Genomic DNA, 18,101 nt, shown 5'->3' with positions numbered 1-18,101 from the left:
ACCTCTCAACGATTTATTTTTGCGTAATACACGATATTATTGTCTTATACATTACTTATGCAGTCAGCGTCAGTATATACAAGACATATTAACAAGACATATACAAAAATAAATGGGGAAAGAAAAGAGTGCTGCGAAGCCTCCTATGATACGCCGTATAGAATTCTTCTCTTCAACATAACACGGCTACACAACAAAACAATGCACCCACCACCACCTCCCTCTGGTGACAAGTGTGACGTAACCCGCACCAGCTGCCCCTCCTTTAAGTGTTCCTGTTGCTGTTTCTTGCTCTTGTTGTTGCTCCTGTGGCCATCTGTCACAATTGGCGTGGGGGTGACACTTCCTGGGGCCTTTAGTTGTGGTAATTGTTGTGGTACTGGTAGATGTTGTTCGTGGGCTGCGATAGTTATGGTAATTTTGGGTAGTGGCGGTGGTGGTGGTAGGAGCAGTAGTAGTAGTAGTGGTGGTGGTAGTAGTGGTAGCAGCAGTAATAGTAATATTAGCAGTAATGGTAATAATAGTGGTTGTAGATGTAGTGGTAGTAGTAGTAGAAGTAATAGGAGTAGGTTGTGTTTTTATTGGCAGTTGTGGCAATATTGAACTGGTATCTGAAGCAGTTTTAGTTGGTTTTGGTCTTCGTGGTTAACCTTTTTGCAGCAGGAGTGTTCTCAGAGCTATACAAAATCGTCTAGGGGCAGCAGAAATTTAATATGAATAGGTATCATTGTGCGGAAGGATTTTTTTTTCCCGTAGCCCTTTCAGTAGGAGAGATGTGACCTAAGATAAATACAGTCGTTTGAGGATACTAAGGATGCAATCATGAGCGATGACGTTGTGGAGAGTTTACATTGCGAACTCCACCACAGCTAAAGATTTGTACGTAACTGTCTAAAATAGTCTAATGGAGAGAGAGAGAGAGAGAGAGAGAGAGAGAGAGAGAGAGAGAGAGAGAGAGAGAGAGAGAGAGAGAGAGAAGGCATCATCTTATTAAGGGGTTTGGAATGACGTACTGATGGTTAGGCTGGATAGTAGTAATAGTTGTGGTAAAATTGCACTCTTCACCCCTTCAGACCAAGGACGTCGTTATGTGCCTTATTCTTGCTATTTCCAGATGATTTAATTCAGCTAAGGATAGAGTTTCGAACCCGAGTGAGTTAGATACAGCTTTCATTAACCCTTTCACTACCACCTGGCTCTCCTGGGATGAATAAAATCGTATGGTGGCAGCAATAAGCTAAAAAAAAAAATGTCCATAGGGTAAGGGCTGTACATTGGATAGTGGTAATTGGGGTAATTGTTGTAAGAGATACTGACTCATCCCTTTTTTTCCTGTGGCTGTTGTAGGCTGAACTGATGGCAATGCGGTGGCTGTGGTCAGAGATTACGGTGATGATATTTTGATGGTGGTCGTTGTGGTAATTGTGGTATTAGGCTTTGTGGTGCTGTGATTGTGATGGTAGTTATGAGTTTAGGTTACTTGCATGATGGTTGCTGTGATGGCATGTTCTACTGAAAATATTTGGATGGCAGTAAGAGTATTGTGGTATTAGGTTTTGGAGGGGTTCTGCTATACTTCTCTTCTTTGATCGCAGTACTTGTAGGTAATGGTTTAACTGACGGTAATTTTTTCATGATGGTACTTGTGGTAGTAGACTTTGTGATGGTGGTAGTTGTAGTCAAAAGCTGTAATGATGGTAATTTGATGGTGGTAATTGTGGCAGGATGTTCCGGAAGTCTTGTTTCTCCATGATATTTGTGGCTGTTGAAATTGTTATGGTGTTCACGTAAGGTTGTTGTTGTTGCTCTTGATGTGGCCTCAGACTTATCTGGACCTAAACCCTGTGATTCGCAGAAACCCGGCCATTTCAACCAGACTCATCCAGACATCTTTTGTGGAAGCAACAAAGGGAGGCTGAAGGGCTGTATGTGTTGTGAAAGGGACGTGCATGAGGTGAATGTGTTGGGTAAGGCCTGCAATACAATACAGTAAGTAGAGTGAAGTCGTGATATTTTTTTTTTTTTTTTTTTTTTTACAGAAGGGTAATAGCCACACCCTAGTCTGGCAAAGTGAAATGTTTCTTGGGGAGGAGCAGATTCTGTGGAAGATGGATTTCTTGGCGATGTTTGACTGACGGTGTTGAATGGTTGTGATGGCCTTGTGTGTGTGTTGCACAGTGTTGGGTGGAGAAGAAGGGATGTTATTACGAGCGCAGCCCAGAGGGAGGGAAGAGCAGTCCCCCCCCCCCACACACACACATTCCGACAAATTAAGCTAAACGGGAAGGTAGTCCTTTAGTCGTTTGTTTATAATTTTATCTAATCATTTATCTAGTGTTGATTGTTTCCTGAGTTGCTTCTTCACAGTTTAACACTAGATACATATTTCATTAATGTAGATATTATTGTAATACTCGTACTTTCACAACTTTCCAAACAGCTGTATCTCAGGAATAATGTCAACCAAAATTTAGGCCCACCCACAACAGAATCCTGGATACGCCCTTGGATTTTTTCAAGGCATTCGGTATAAAGTGGGAAGGTTGTTGCTTCTCTTTTCTGCTCGGCTGTGAGTGTTGTACAATATAACTGCAAAGCGGAGGTCCATCCTGCGGTAGGTTAGTTGTTTGTTATCTTGTCTTAGTTATTCTTTCTCTCTGTCACCCAAGATGGAGCCTGAGATTATTTTCAAAACATCATGTTTAGGAGAGGACTTGCATTTGTGCTGTTTGTGTGAAGATGCAGGAGGCTATATAATTCTCGTTTTTGTGGCTGTGGTTGTGGTAGTTGTGGCTGTGGTGGTGACGTTTGCTGCTCCTTCGTCATCCCAAATGCCATTCTTGAGTTGCCGTAAGAAAACTGTCCTTGTGGCGAGATTATTATTATTATTATTATTACTATTATTATTATTATTATTATTATTAGCTGATGATGAAAGGTTGGGTTGTGTTACTATTGGTTAAGAAAGATTTGTATAATGTACATAATAATAATAATAATAATAATAATAAGAAGAAGAAGAAGAAGAACAATAATAATAATGGTGATAATGACAAATATTCGGTGAAAATGACGAAGGCTAGTAGTAGAAGTAGTAGTAGTAGTACTGCGTACATATTACTTCCACTTTTCTTGTCTTTATAGCAAAGGTTTTTCAATATATATATAATAGTAATACCACTGCATTTCTGTCAGCATTATCAGTATTCCTTTGAGGATGTGAAATTCTAAACAAATATATTCAAACTGACGCCAGGAAACTTTATGTATCGTGGAGGCGACTCTCTGTCCCCAAAAGAACGTAAGAAACTAACTCCTTCCATCCAGAGACTTTTTTTTTTTTTTTTTTTTTTAATTTCCATGCTGTTTCGAGCTGGAAGTGAGAGAGACAGTCTTCATCAACATTTCCTTTACTAGATCCTTCTTAGGTTGAATAAGATGATATGAAAGTAGCAAGAAAAAGCTCTAAATATTCGTCATTCAACTAAAGGGATTAGCTGCTACACTGCTGCTACTGCCAGGCGAGTTTATGAAGGTAATGAGGGGCATTCCGTCCTCCAAAAGTTACTACAACGAAATGAGAAGCATGTCATAAAATTATACTAAATTCCTCTCAACTATTTCCCCGGCACTCCTGGAATGTTGCGCACGTGGTAGATGGGCGGGTAGATATAGATGGTGAGAGGTAGATGCTGGGAGGTAGAGAGGGTGATGGTAGGGAAGGGGGAGGAAAGAGGTAGATGGAGAGAAGAAATGTAATGAGGTACAGAAATCGTAAAGAGGAGCAATAGGAAAAAAGGTGGTGGATGCAGGGAGGTAGGGAGGTAGATAGAGCCAGAGAGAGAGAGAGGTAGGTGGTAGAAATAAGTGGTAGGGATAGAGGCTGTGGGTAAGGATAGTAGGTAGTGGTAGAAATAAGTGGTAGGGATAGAGGCTGTAGGTAAGGATAGTAGGTAGATGGTAAAGGGAAGAGAGAAATGGAACTGGATGAAGAAAGGTGGGGAGAAGTAGGTAGGTAAGGAAAAGATATAGACAAAGGTAAATTCAGGGAGTCAGAGAGGTGGATGGTAGAGAGGAGAGGTAAGGAAAAGAGGTAGTAGTTAAAGAATTCAAGTAGACAGAGACAGAGGTAAATACAAAGAGACTTATGGTAGACAGGATAGGTAGGGAGAGAGGTAATAGATTAGGAGATCATGTGGATAGAGGTAGATGAAAGGAGAGAGATAGTGAAGAAGAACGGCACGGAAGCAGGTAGATGGGAGGAGGAAAGGATGTGCTGTACAAAGAGGAAAGGTAGGAAAAGAGGTGCAGAGTAGGGAAAAGATGAGAGGTAGGAAAAGACGTAGGCAGAGGAGGAAATGTAGGGAAAGCAGTAGATGGGGAGGGGAAATACAGGAAAAATAAGCCAGTAGGAAGAAAAGATATAAAAAGAACAGCATGGATGGCAGAAGGCGACAGTGAGAAAAATGGTTTGTGAAAGAAGGAAGTGAAAGAAGTAAGTAATGAAAGAAGGTAATAAAAGAATTTGGCAGTGAAAGAAGCAAAAAAGCAGGTAATGAAAGAAGAAGGCAACTTAAAAGCATTCAGAGAGGGCATACCTCCGCGAGAACCAATGGAATTTAAGATGTACTGCTTTCCTACAAGACGAATGCTTTTACGTTGTTCCCCTTTCCTACCAAACGAATGCTCTTACGGTCTCACATTGTCGGTCGGTTATTTCAACAGTCTTAATCTACTGTACCATATTTTAAATCTCGGCGAGAGAATGCCTCCGCTGACGCGAGTGAATTTTATTACCTCTACATCTGAATCTGGACCCACCTCAAAATCTGATCACTCTTCCTTGACCCACTGCCCAGCTATCCACCAGATTTCACTGAAATCCGATAAAAAGTTTTTTAAATATCTTGTACACAAACAGACGGACAGACAGACAGACAGACATACGGGTAATTACGTAATCTCCTCCAATTTCTTTGACGAAGATAATAATAGAAGCAGGTAATGAACGAAGCACGCAATGAAAGGTAGTGACAGCAGATACAAAAAAGGTCAGGAAAAAACAGGAAAATACGAGCATAGGAACTGTAGTGAATGTAACGTATGAAGGAAGCAGGTAACGAAAGAAGACAGTGAATGAAGCAGGTAGTGCAGAAAGCAAGCAGGCAGACAGGTAGGTGGGTGGGTGGGTTGTGATTCAGCAGGCAATATAAGGGTGTACAAGCAGGCATTAACATAGATCATCGGATTGTGTGGGGTTGGGTAGACACGCGAGAGAGAGAGAGAGAGAGACAGAGAGAGAGAAAACGAAAGAAGGAAAAAGAATGGAGCGACGAGGAGGAAGAGGAAATGCAAAGAAAAATTCTAATGATTTCCTTCCTCTCTCTCTCTCTCTCTCTCTAAGGAGAATAAACACGGTATAGACTGAAATGATTGCAAGGAAAGGAGAGGAAAGAAGTGAGAAAAAAATGGAAGGAAAATAAAAAAGGCTTATAAACTTCGATGATTAAACAGGAAGAGAGACAAAGAGAGAGAGAACAGTGGGGGGGGGGGAGGATGAGAAAGAGGAGCCAGGCAAGAGAAAGAAACACAGAAAAAAAAAAAAGCAAAGAAGGAGAGTAAAGTTAATGACCGTGGGGACAAGATGGAGAGAGAGAGAGAGAGAGAGAGAGAGAGAGAGAGAGAGAGAGAGAGAGAGAGGAAAAAGTTGGAGGAGTGGAAAGGGAATAAGGCAAGGAGCAAACATTAAGAGAAAGGTCAGAGAGTGGAGACAGTAAGTGGGAAAGATGATAATGAAGGAATTTGGAAAGAGGGGAAGAAGACAGTGGTGGAGATTGGGTAGACAAGGTGAAGAAAAAAAGAAAGATGGGGGGAAAAAAAAGTAGAGAAGAAAATGAATGAGGGCGAGATTGGGAGGAAAGGGAGGAAAGGAGGAAGAAAAAAAATGAAGAAGCGGTAGAGAAAAGCGAAAGGAAAAGACACTGAGAGATGGAGACGGGGGGGGGGAAGACAAGTGAGAGAGAGAGAGAGAGAGAGAGAGAGAGAGAGAGAGAGAGAGAGAGAGAGAGAGATGGGGGAAGCAGGGTGAAGGAAGAAAGGTGGGAACGGACGAAAATAGAAAGTAAAGTGAATAAGAAAAAGAGCCGAAAGGGAGAGGGAACATGGGGGAGAGAGAAAGAGAGGGTGGGAAAGGTGGAGGAAAGTGAGAGAAAAGAGAGATAAAAAAAATGTTGGAGAGAATAAAAAGAAGAGGAGCGAAATGGATGAGGGGGGGAGAGAGGAGGAACAAAAGAAAGATGAAGGAGAGGGAGAGAGGAGAAAGTCAGGGAGGAAAAAGAATCTTTGGAGAGAGTAAAAATCAGGGAGAGTTAAGTGAAAGAGACGAAGGGAGAGAGAGGGGGGTGGGAAGGAAAAAGTGGAGAGGAGGAGAGGGAGAAATAGATAGGAGAATGGTAGGGGAGAGTGAATATAGGAAGAATATACTAACTGAGAGAGGGAATAGTTAGAAAGAGAGAGAGAGAGAGAGAGAGAGAGAGAGAGAGGCAAGAGAGAGCATAAATAGGAGACTAATGAGAATGTGAGGGGGGTGGGTGAAAGAAAGGCGGGAAGGAGAAAAAGAAGAGTAGAGGGGCAGAGACATAAAGATAGGGACGGGTAGAGGAAAGTGATGATGAAGAGCAGGGGAGGAGGAGAGGGAGGGGAAGTGAGAGGAGAAAGAAAAACGGAGAGAGAGAGGGGGGGAGGGGGAGAGAAAACAACTATTAGGTAAGGCATGTTGGTACGAAAGGAAATTAGAGAGGGGAAGATGAGAGGTCAGGAGGTCAGGGGGAGAGGAGGAGGGGAAGGGAGGGGGAGGAGAAGGAAGGGGAGGGGGGAAAGGAGGGGAGAGGGAAGTAGAACAATTCCTTTTACGTGGAGAGAGGGAATCAGGTCATGAGGGGGATGGGAGGGGAGGAAAGAATGGAGGAGGGAAGGGGAGTGGAAAAGAAAGGAGAGGAAAGAAGAGGGAGCAGAGGAGAGGAAGGAAGGAAAACGAAGTAGAAGGAAGGGAAGAGGGGAGAATTAGAAGGCGAAGGGGAAGGATGAAGGAGAGGAAAGGAAAAGAAAGGGGGGGAAAGAAGAGGAGAGAGGGAATACGGTTTGGAAAGGTAAAGAGAAAGAAATGCATATGTCAGAGATAGAAAGAGAGAGGGGGGGAGGGAGAGGAGTGAGGTAGAGAATATCAACCCTCGTATGATGTATGTGTGTACGCGTGTGAGTTATGTGCGTTTGGTCATGCATATGCCCAAGGACAGACACACACACACACACACACACACACACACACACACACACACACACACACACACACACACACACACACACACACACACACACACACACACACAAAACACCTGCGCCATATGCAATGACTTCCACCCATTTCCACATTTTATTCTTTGTGTGTGTGTGTGTGTGTGTGTGTGTGTGTGTGTGTGTGTGTGTGTGTGCGCGCATGCGCTAAAAATAATACACTCAGTACACACTCACACAAAAAAAACTCCCACCACTTTCGCTCCGACATTTAAGGCTGTGCAGTATATATCACCCACGGTGCTCTGAACTCTTCCAATCCATTTACTTTTTTTCATTATTGTTTCTCCAGACGATTTTACGCAGCTTTGGAGTGACTTTTCGATCTGGATGGCATAGATATAGCTCAGACTAACCCCTTGATTATTACAGATATTTTCTAAGTGGAATTAACACGTCTGGTAGTAGCATGAATAGAATGAAAAATATGTCACCGGAAGAGAGTGTTTAAGCTTATGGTAGTGACTCATAAAGCTGTACCTGGCGACACAACAACAACAATAACAACAACAGCTAATAATAATATCAAGAAGCGGTGCCAAGGCAAAGCAAACCCGTCCCCGGCAGTCATTTTAGTACCGGCGTATAAACAACAGGTTATAGTCAAAGATGTCACATATCAAATTTGAAGTAAACTGGGTGAAAACTGACGATTTAATGTCCATTAAAAATTTTGGGCTCAACCCACCTGACATAGACCCCCCTGCCGCTAACTGGGGGGTGACCCCCCTGATGTAATGAGGCATGTCATAGGATGCAGATTTGAAAGATGCACCATTAGATTTTGGTTTCATGTCGATATGACGAATTTGAAAGGAGTTATGGCGAAAAAATATGCGATTTTTACCCGTCCCCTTTTTTTTACATTTTTTGGCCCTACAGCCTGGGCCTTGGCCTAATTTGGCCTAGAGTTTAATCAGGTGATCAGAAGGTCATAGCCCATCATCCCTGTAATTTTAGTCAAAATTGCACAAATAGTTTTCGAGTAAAGTTAACAGACAAACAAACAAGCAAACAAACAGAGAGACAAACCGAGTGAAAACAATACCCGTCCCCCAGCCCTTGCGGGACGGGGACGGGTAATATTAATAATAATAATAATAATAATAATAATAACAGCAACAACAATAGCAACAACAGGAAGAATAAGACGTCCTGTCTAATACAATGCAATGGTCCGACAGTAATAAGAGTAAAATACATAGAGGACCTGAGGTTTCTGACCCCGTCCTACTACGAATAAAGTAATACTCTTTTTACTCTAACATGGCCTAAATTTGCCGTGTCTCCATCTTGAATACTAAGCTGTAGCAAGAGATTAGCACTAGAACACAGCACTAGTCACAAAGAAGTGCCATGGCGAGGATGTGCAGACCTACTATTATCTTTCTCCCACGAGCTACGTGAAATAATCTGCAGTAGGACTAAAATTCTAGGCCAAGTTAAGGTGAAAAGAGCATAATAACGAAAGAAAATAAGTTTAAAATAGGCGTGCTCATTCTGCACTGCTTTAACATGCACCCCAACACTCATAATACTCAACAGTTTATTTCTGTACAAGGCATTTTAATATTCTCTCCTTCGTAATTTATGCAGACCATGTAGATACTAAAGCGATGTGAATAGCGTGCAGGAGAACTGATGTAGGTGCAATATGCAAATCAAATCGGTAAGAGGTGCTTGGGGAGTCTCCTAAACCCACGAGAATGCAGTTCCGATCGAGATACAACGATTACTCCTTTTTTCGTCTGCATATTCACAGCTTGGTCTAAATTTGGGGTTATATTTTACCTTTTTAGGTATCAAAATAAATCGTTCATTAAAGGATGCAGTGTCTTTTTCAGTTTTATATATTATCATTTATTGACAGTAACTCCATGAATCTGGTGACGTCCCCTTTAATTTATTCCTGCTGTCATCAGACGATTTTATTCAGTTTGGGAGACAGAGCTTTACTTAACCCATCCACTGATAGGGCTTCTTCCTAAACTAAATAAAATCGTCTGGTGGTAGCAAAAAGCAAAATAATAACTGAGTCCTTTGTGTGAAGTGGTTGGGGTTATATATTCGTGCTGTGCAGGATAGAGGAAGTATTAGTATTATTATTCCCAGTATTATCTAGTCCACTCACCCGGCTCAAACGAGGTGTGTTTTGAGGGCTGACTGAATTTCATGGGTTCTTGTGGCTTTGTCTTGGTGTGTGGCGTTGTCCCATTGTTATATTTTGTCTTAGTGTGTGGTTTTGTGTTAGTGTGTGGTGTTGTCTTAGTCCGTGGTATGTTGTTGTAATGTGTAGTGTTGGTTGAGTAGTATCGTGTTGTTTTAGTGTTTGATGTGTTTTAGTGTGGTGTCGTGCCTTAGTGTGTGATGCTTAGTGCATGATTTTGTCTTAGTGCTGTCTTGACCTGGTGATCTGTTATAGTACATGATGTTATCTCAGTGTATGATGATGCTATAGTACTTGATGTTATCTTAATGTTTGGTGTTGTCTTATTGTGTGATGCTGTGCTGTCTTAATGTGTGGTGTTTTGTTGTCTGTGATGTTGCGTTGTCTTACTCTGTGATGTTGTCCTTGTGTTGTTCTGTTGTCTTAGCGTGTGATTCTGTGTTGTCTTTGTGTGTGGTGTTGTCAGTGCCTGGTATTGTGGTGTTGCCTTGGTGCCCTGTGCAATCATAGCGTGTGGTGTTGGCTTAATGAGTGACGTCTGAGTGTGTTGTTATATGGTAGTGTGTGTGGTGCTGTGCTACTGAATGGTGTTGTGTTGCTGTGTGGATTTATTACTGTTATATTTTGTTTAATTACATCGGTAAGTATTGCAATCAGGTTAGTATATTCGAAGTCAAAAATTAACTACAAACTAATCTGCTGCTATAAACACAGTAAAATATTATATGTATCTGATGATGATTTGTAATGTCAAGAATATTTTTAGTGCATAAATTCTTGGTATAAAGCAGTAAGCTCTCTCTCTCTCTCTCTCTCTCTCTCTCTCTCTCTCCCCCCCCCTGTTGAGCGTTGGTAGCGTAGTGCCGCATGTGCCCTCCCCACCTCCCTACTGTCCCCGTAACTGACCTTCAATATTTCATCCTTCCCACATGACTCATTCACCCGATGGTCACCCGGGAACTGATACTGTAGGGAGGATGGTCGGGTGGATGACACACACACACACACACACACACACACACACACACACACACACACACACACACACACACACACACACACACACACACACACACACACACACACACACACACACACACACACACACACACACACACACACACACACACACACACACACACACACACACACACACACACACACACACACACACACACACACACACACACACACACACACACACACACACACACACACACACACACACACACACACACACACACACACACACACACACACACACACACACACACACACACACACACACACACACACACACACACACACACACACACACACACACACACACACACACACACACACACACACACACACACACACACACACACACACACACACACACACACACACACACACACACACACACACACACACACACACACACACACACACACACACACACACACACACACACACACACACACACACACACACACACACACACACACACACACACACACACACACACACACACACACACACACACACACACACACACACACACACACACACACACACACACACACACACACACACACACACACACACACACACACACACACACACACACACACACACACACACACACACACACACACACACACACACACACACACACACACACACACACACACACACACACACACACACACACACACACACACACACACACACACACACACACACACACACACACACACACACACACACACACACACACACACACACACACACACACACACACACACACACACACACACACACACACACACACACACACACACACACACACACACACACACACACACACACACACACACACACACACACACACACACCAGGAGTAATTGCTGTCCTAACCTCTGCAGCGGGCACGCAACACGCTTCTGGCAACACACACTTAATAGTTTTTTTGTCCAGGTGTCTGCTGCTGGAGTCAGTTTTTCAGTTCGACAAGTCTTTTTGTCAGCATGGTATCCTTCCTTCCATATTACTCCCGTATAAAATATTTCAAGTAACTCGTTCCATTTCAACAAGAGAATGTTGGTAAATTTTTTATTGGAAGGGTCCGGAAGTGCCCTCCTCATCTTCTTTCCCTCCGCCTGTGACTTCCAATCTTCAACATGTATCCAGGCATCTCGAAGTCACCGTATCTTAAAAGTGAGAGTCTAGGGTTCATCTTTTATTTTTGTTTGAACAACGCGTGCATTTTCTCAACTTTCGGGTATATAGATAAATAGACAGATAGATGGAGACAGATGTAGATATAGATGTATTGGATGGATGAGTAGGCCACTGGATGGTAGGACCTATTATACAGATAGCATGACTAAGTCTCCTGAGTTGTGTGAACTGATGTGTGGATGGTTGGTTGAATAAGTGAGTACGTTTGTATCCTTTGGACCCAGAGTGCGTCGTTCAGCTGAATGAAATTGCATTGTGGTAGTAAGAAGCTCAAGTAGGAGTGCCCACCCAGCGACCCACGGGCTGAAAATGGCCCATCAGTAGCCGCTGTCTGACCCCCTCCACAAATTAAAGGAATATATTGCACTTCTTATATTTATAAGATACGAAATTCATATTATAGCCAGCATTATGCAATGATTCACACTTCATTATTAGTATCATGGCCAGTACGGACAGGACCCGGATGCAGTAACTGTGAATAAACAAACCATTGGTGTTAGAGTGGGTTGCTGGGGTCATGAAGAGATTAAAGAGCTTTTGATTGTTGTAGCGCACCATTATAAACAGCATTCCCCTGTTTTATATACGATAGATAATACTTTAGTGCGGCCTGAATATTTGATTCCACTCATCTGCAGAGAAGGTTAAGCATACAAGTTCAGGGCCCGGATACACAAATAAGCTTAAGATCAACACCCTCTAGCAACTCAAGTTTGTTTAGGTTGGAAGAGCAATGACTGTCTAGAATCTTGCCATGCCTTGTTCTTCCTGAAAAAAAAAAAAAAAAGTTGCTTAAAGAAAGTGATCTTGAACCGTTTTTTGTGAATGCAGGAAGGACAAGGAAAGGAGAGAGAAACTGTCAGTGCATCTTGTTATACCTGCAGTAACTCTGAGTAGCGAGAGGCAGTTGATTGAATATTTGTTTGTGAATCCAGATCCTGAAGTCTTCCAGTTGCCCTTTACCCCATAACAAGGAGGGATCTCTTCAAGACTGAAGAAAATAATATCTAGGAAACAACAATAAAATTATAAAGTCATCATCTTACTGACATGGCCTTTCCTGAGCTGAAACAAATTAGCTTAGGGTTAGCAGCATGTATGAAAAAGACGTCATCGCGGTGAAGTGGCTAAGGAATATAGGAATATTAGGTGGAAAGTCTTATGAATGAAAAGGGATGGTGATTGGTGGAGGACGTGGGGTTAAGGCTGTTGTTGTTCATATTATAGCCCACCTTTAGCAAGGCGAGGCGAGATAGTTTTTGTCAGAGTGTGTGTGTGTGTGTGTGTGTGTGTGTGTGTGTGTGTGTGTGTGTGTATCTTCACAAAATCTCTCGAAACGCTGTGGACGAATTATCATCAAACCTTCAGGAAATAGCAACTACGTGGATATGCAGAAGCCTATTAATTTTTGTGAGGATTTGATCTAAGAGGACGGAACTCCAGCTGCCATATATTTTTTAATATGGATTGGCTTGTGTGACACGTGGTGCCTGCATTCCGTTGAGTTTTGCGAATCATCTTAAAAAATGATTTGTAGTTAACCCAGCTTGCACCTAAGCCAGCAACATATTTTGGCAGGCGATTAGCATTCGGCCGCCGAATGCTTTTGCTTCATTGTTGTTGTTGTTGTTGTTGATGTTGTTGTTGTTGTTGTTGTTAGGTCGTATTCTAGGTGGCGTAGAACACTTCGTAATACTTTTTTCTTAGCTATTCGTTTACATGGTACACCGTAGCCTTCTGATGTATGCTGCTTGTATCGTTTTAATATCGGCATAGTTTGCAACGAAAACATAAAAAAAGGGCAACGAGATGTCTATCTATCTATCTATCTATAGCCCGACGCCCTAATCCCGCAAAGGGTGGCCGCAGACAAAACGCCTCCAAGTCACTCTGTCACCCACCATTTGACTCCCCTCCCCCCAACTCACCCCCCCTCCCTCATATACCTCTCAACTCCATCCCTCCACCTCATCCTCGGTCTACCCCTCCCTCTCCCTCCCTCCATCTCACCTACATACACCCTCTTAGTCAGTCTTTCATTCTCCATTCTCTCCACATGTCCAAACCACCTCAGTGTATTTCTCCTAATCTTTTCAACCACATCCACATCTACCCCACAACGTTCCTTCACTTCTTCATTCGTCAACCTGTCCCTCCACGTCACTCCACATGCTCCTCTCAAGTAACTCATTTCCACTGCTCTCACTCTTGACTTGTTCCCCTCTTGCAAGGTCCACGCCTCGCTTCCATACGTCAGGGTAGGGATCACAATACCATCATACAGTGACTTCTTAACCTCCATACTCACCTCCCTATTTCTCATCACTGCTTTCAGTGTACCAACAACCTTTCTTCCCTGCTGTACCCTTTCACGTACTTCATCCCCCAAAGTTCCATCCTTACTCATCACACTACCCAAGTACTTGAATGCACTCACATTCTCCATATCCTCACCATCCAACCTCACTGCACACTGTGTGACTTCATTCCTCTCAAACACCATAACTTTACTTTTGTTTACATTAACTTTCAGCTTCCTCCTCCTACACACTGTCCCAAATTCATTCACCAAACCTTGCAACTCCCATTCATCTTCACTCAACAATACTGTATCATCAGCAAACAGCAACACCGGAAGCTTCCAAATCTCACCCTCATTCATTAGGGCCACCCCCACATCCACTGCCCTACCTTGCACCTCCTTTACAACCCCATCCATATATATATTAAACAGCCATGGGGACATCACACACCCCTGTTTCAGTCCCACATTGAGATCAAAGAACTCACTCAACACACCATCCACTCTCACCGTAGCCCTAGCTCCCTCGTACATACTCTTCACAGCACTCAACAATTTCCCCTCCACTCCATATATTCTTAATACCTTCCACATACCTTGCCTATCTATTCTGTCATAAGCTTTCTCCAAGTCCATGAAGGCAGCATACACTTTCCTTCCCTTCTCTAGATACTTCTCCACTAAACATCTTAGAACAAATATCTGATCTACACACCCTTTTCCCTTCCTAAATCCCCCTTGTTCTTCTCCAACTAGCTCCTCTGTCATATGCCTAACCCTATCAATGAGTATTCTACCATATATTTTACCAGTCACACTAAGAAGGCAAATACCCCTATGGTTACCACATACTTCTCTCTCCCCTTTTCCTTTGTACAGAGGAACAATTATACCTGATTTCCAGTCCTCTGGAACCCTTCCCTCTTCCCAAGCCAATCTACACAACGAGATGTACTGTGCAGAAAAACTCGCTTATGAATAGTGTTGCAAAACATTTTATGCCCCCAGAGTACGACCCATTGTTGTTGTTGTTGTTGTTGTTGCTGCTGCTGTTTATGATTAATTGCAGTGTCATGCCTCTTGTCGTTCATGTTTCTCTTGTTCTTGTTTCTGGTACTCTCTTTTGTTGTAAAATTATTGTTGTTTTTGTTTCTGATTTCCTAGTGCTGCTTTTCTATGGTGTAGCTGTTGTTGTTGTTGTTGTTGTTTTGGCTTATGACACTGAAATGCCCAAGACATGAAGGACCTTCACAATGGCATCCAGAATTCACAGCTTGATCACAACAGTAGAAGGAAAAAAAAATGTAAGTAAATAATTGAATAAGTAAATGAATGAGTTAATAATAAAATGTCATTCCATGCAATACATTTTGTTCACTTATCGGTTATTGTATGGAATATATTTTACTGGGATATGAAAATAATTTTTGTTTGGAAGCGTTAGTAAACGAAACTGACTAGATAAATAAACTCTTCCAAATATAGAACAGTATTGCCTCCTTTAGCAAGTGTGGTCCTTTAGAGAGGGAGATAGGGGGGCTGGGATGAGGAAGAGGGGGGTATTTTTCGTCCGTGAAAGAGAGGGGGGGAGGGGATTTTTCGTGCGTATAAGAGAGAGGGGACATTTTCGTGCATCTGTGAGAGAGGGGAGGGTGAGTAAGAGTGTGAAGCGAGAGAGCGTGAAAGTTTATACATGTTTATTTATGGTACCGTCAGTTTTACGCCGCCTCTCCCCTACTCACTCGCTGGCAGAGGCACCAAAATAAATGCAGGGGAGGTGGAGGGAGAAGGGGTGAAGAGGGGGAATGGGAGGGAGGGAGAGGACGAGGGGGAGGGGCGGAAAAGACAAGCCTGGCCACGGTGACAGGAAATCCGGGAGGAGGGAGTGTGTCTGGGCCCCCGTAACTACTCTTTCACTGCCTCATGGGACCCCTTAACTTGGCAACGTCTGTCGGGGCCCTTACCTACGTCTGTGGGGCTGCTTACCAGAGTCTTTAAGGCCACTTGACTACGTCTCTGGAACCCCTTAACTACGCCTTTAGGACCCCTTAACTACGTCTGTGGGACTCTTAACCACGTTTGTGGGATCCCTTAACTACTGCTGTGAGGACCCTTAACTACGTCTGTTGGATCCCTTAACTACGTCTGTGGAACTCTGGGGTCCGACAGTTGTAGTTAAGGGGCCCCATACCTACGCCTTAACCACGTCTGTTGGACCCATTGTAGGTCTGTAGAGCCCCTAGACTACCCCTGAACTATGTCTTTGGGTCCTGTTAACTACCCCTTATCTACGTCTTTGGGACCCCCAACTACCATTAACTACGGATGTGGGACCCCTTAACTACGTCTGTGTAATCCCATTAACTACCCAGTCCCCTTTCCTTTCATCTCTCCTCCCCATTTGCCACACCTGTCCCTCACCCCTTTCTCTAAAGAGTCTAAAATAATAGGTAAGTCAGTGGGGAGGCTAGGATGAGGGAAGGACAGATACACAACATAGACGATGAAACACAGGCCCGTATTCCAGGTGACGCAGGAAGCTTTGTAGCACCTCTTCCTTAGCGATTTATTTTGCATATTAAACACGAATTCTCTTGTGTGCTATTTATATCGTTTAACGTCGATATAATTTGTATCCATAACATACAAGACGATTTAGAGGAGTAATATGCAGAAAACATCGCTAAGAAAGTGTTGCTACGAAATCCCTAAACCACTTTAAAGATACAAACCATAAGAAAGTGACTGTAATGTAGGTTTGTTTCCTACTTCCCTCTCACAACCCACTTACCACTCTTCTCACTCTTATCACCCACTCTTTAACTACCGCAACTCCCTCCCCTCCCCACGCCCCCACTCAGTCCTCCCATGCTGTTCTCCCAGCCCCCCTTTTCGCTCATCTCTTACTTCCCTTTTCTCCTCCTCTTGCACTTTTATCATCCCACGCCCCTTAACTACCCTGGGAACTCAACCTTTATACCGCCTCCCTCTTCCTCACACATTATCCTCCATCCCCTTCCTCCCTGCTTGCATCACTACCCCCTTCCCTACCTCCCACTCCCTCCTATCCCCCCACACCCCCTTCCTGTTTCCCTCCCATCTATTCTTCCCTCGTTCTCCTCCCCCTTCCCCTATTGCCCTTTCCACCTCCACTCTCTCACCTCCTCCCCCCTATCCTACACCCTCTGCTCCCATCCTCCCACCTTTCTTTCTGCCCCGCCCCTCCCTACATCCGTGGGGTGAGGGGGGATGAATGGCTGAGTGACGCCGCCATTGTCTTGTCTGCGACGAAAAAGAAGTGAAAGAAAAAGAAATAAAGGATCGGGTAAAAATAGAACTTACCGTTTAATGATGCTGATATTTCGACTGTACACACACACACACACACACACACACACACACACACACACACACACACACACACACACACACACACACACACACACACACACACACACACACACACACACACACACACACACACACGTGTATATATATATATATATATATATATATATATATATATATATATATATATATATATATATATATACAGTATATGGAAATACTGAGAATCCCTTATAACAAATCGGTGAAAAATTTGAACAGTGCCGAAAGGACATTAGTTGCAATTAGTAAGGAGATGATTTATGCAGGGAGTGTATGTGCACTCACGTGGGGTGATAGGTACACACATACACGAATGTGTAGGAAAAGAGGAGGGGAAGTGGGCGTAACAGGTGTAATTAGGAGGAATGTACTTAGGTGTAATGGACTTACTGAGCACTTGGAAAATGAACAGCAAAGAAAACTAACAGAAGGAAAGTTGATAGGAGAATGCGGTGATGAAGGCTAAGAACGAGGGGGAACATGATTTAGAAGAGTACATGAGGGAGAACGGCTTGGACTGGCACGAAAGAATAGAAATGGATGACAGTAGAGGAGCTATGAGGCATTGTTGTGATGACCCCCCGTGATGAACTCTGTATGCCGTTAAATTCCTGTCTGATAGCCGGATAATACAGTTTTATACACTCACGTCATCTCAGT

General features: G+C 43.2%; 1 protein-coding gene across 3 annotated transcripts in view; it reads left to right on the top strand.

Moving 5' to 3' along the window:
• The window catches only part of Unc-115a (actin binding LIM protein Uncoordinated 115a), a 454,123-nt gene that overhangs the window by 72,653 nt on the left and 363,369 nt on the right, over positions 1-18,101 (top strand). The gene's annotated exons all lie outside the window — the stretch shown is intronic.

Source organism: Coenobita brevimanus, chromosome 51 (genome assembly GCF_032717465.1).
Source record: "Coenobita brevimanus isolate Jiangsu-jjx chromosome 51, ASM3271746v2, whole genome shotgun sequence".
NCBI classification, from domain to species: Eukaryota; Metazoa; Arthropoda; class Malacostraca; order Decapoda; family Coenobitidae; genus Coenobita; species Coenobita brevimanus.
The sequence above is the reverse complement of the archived record's forward strand: the minus strand, read 5'-3'. Positions and strand labels throughout refer to the sequence as shown.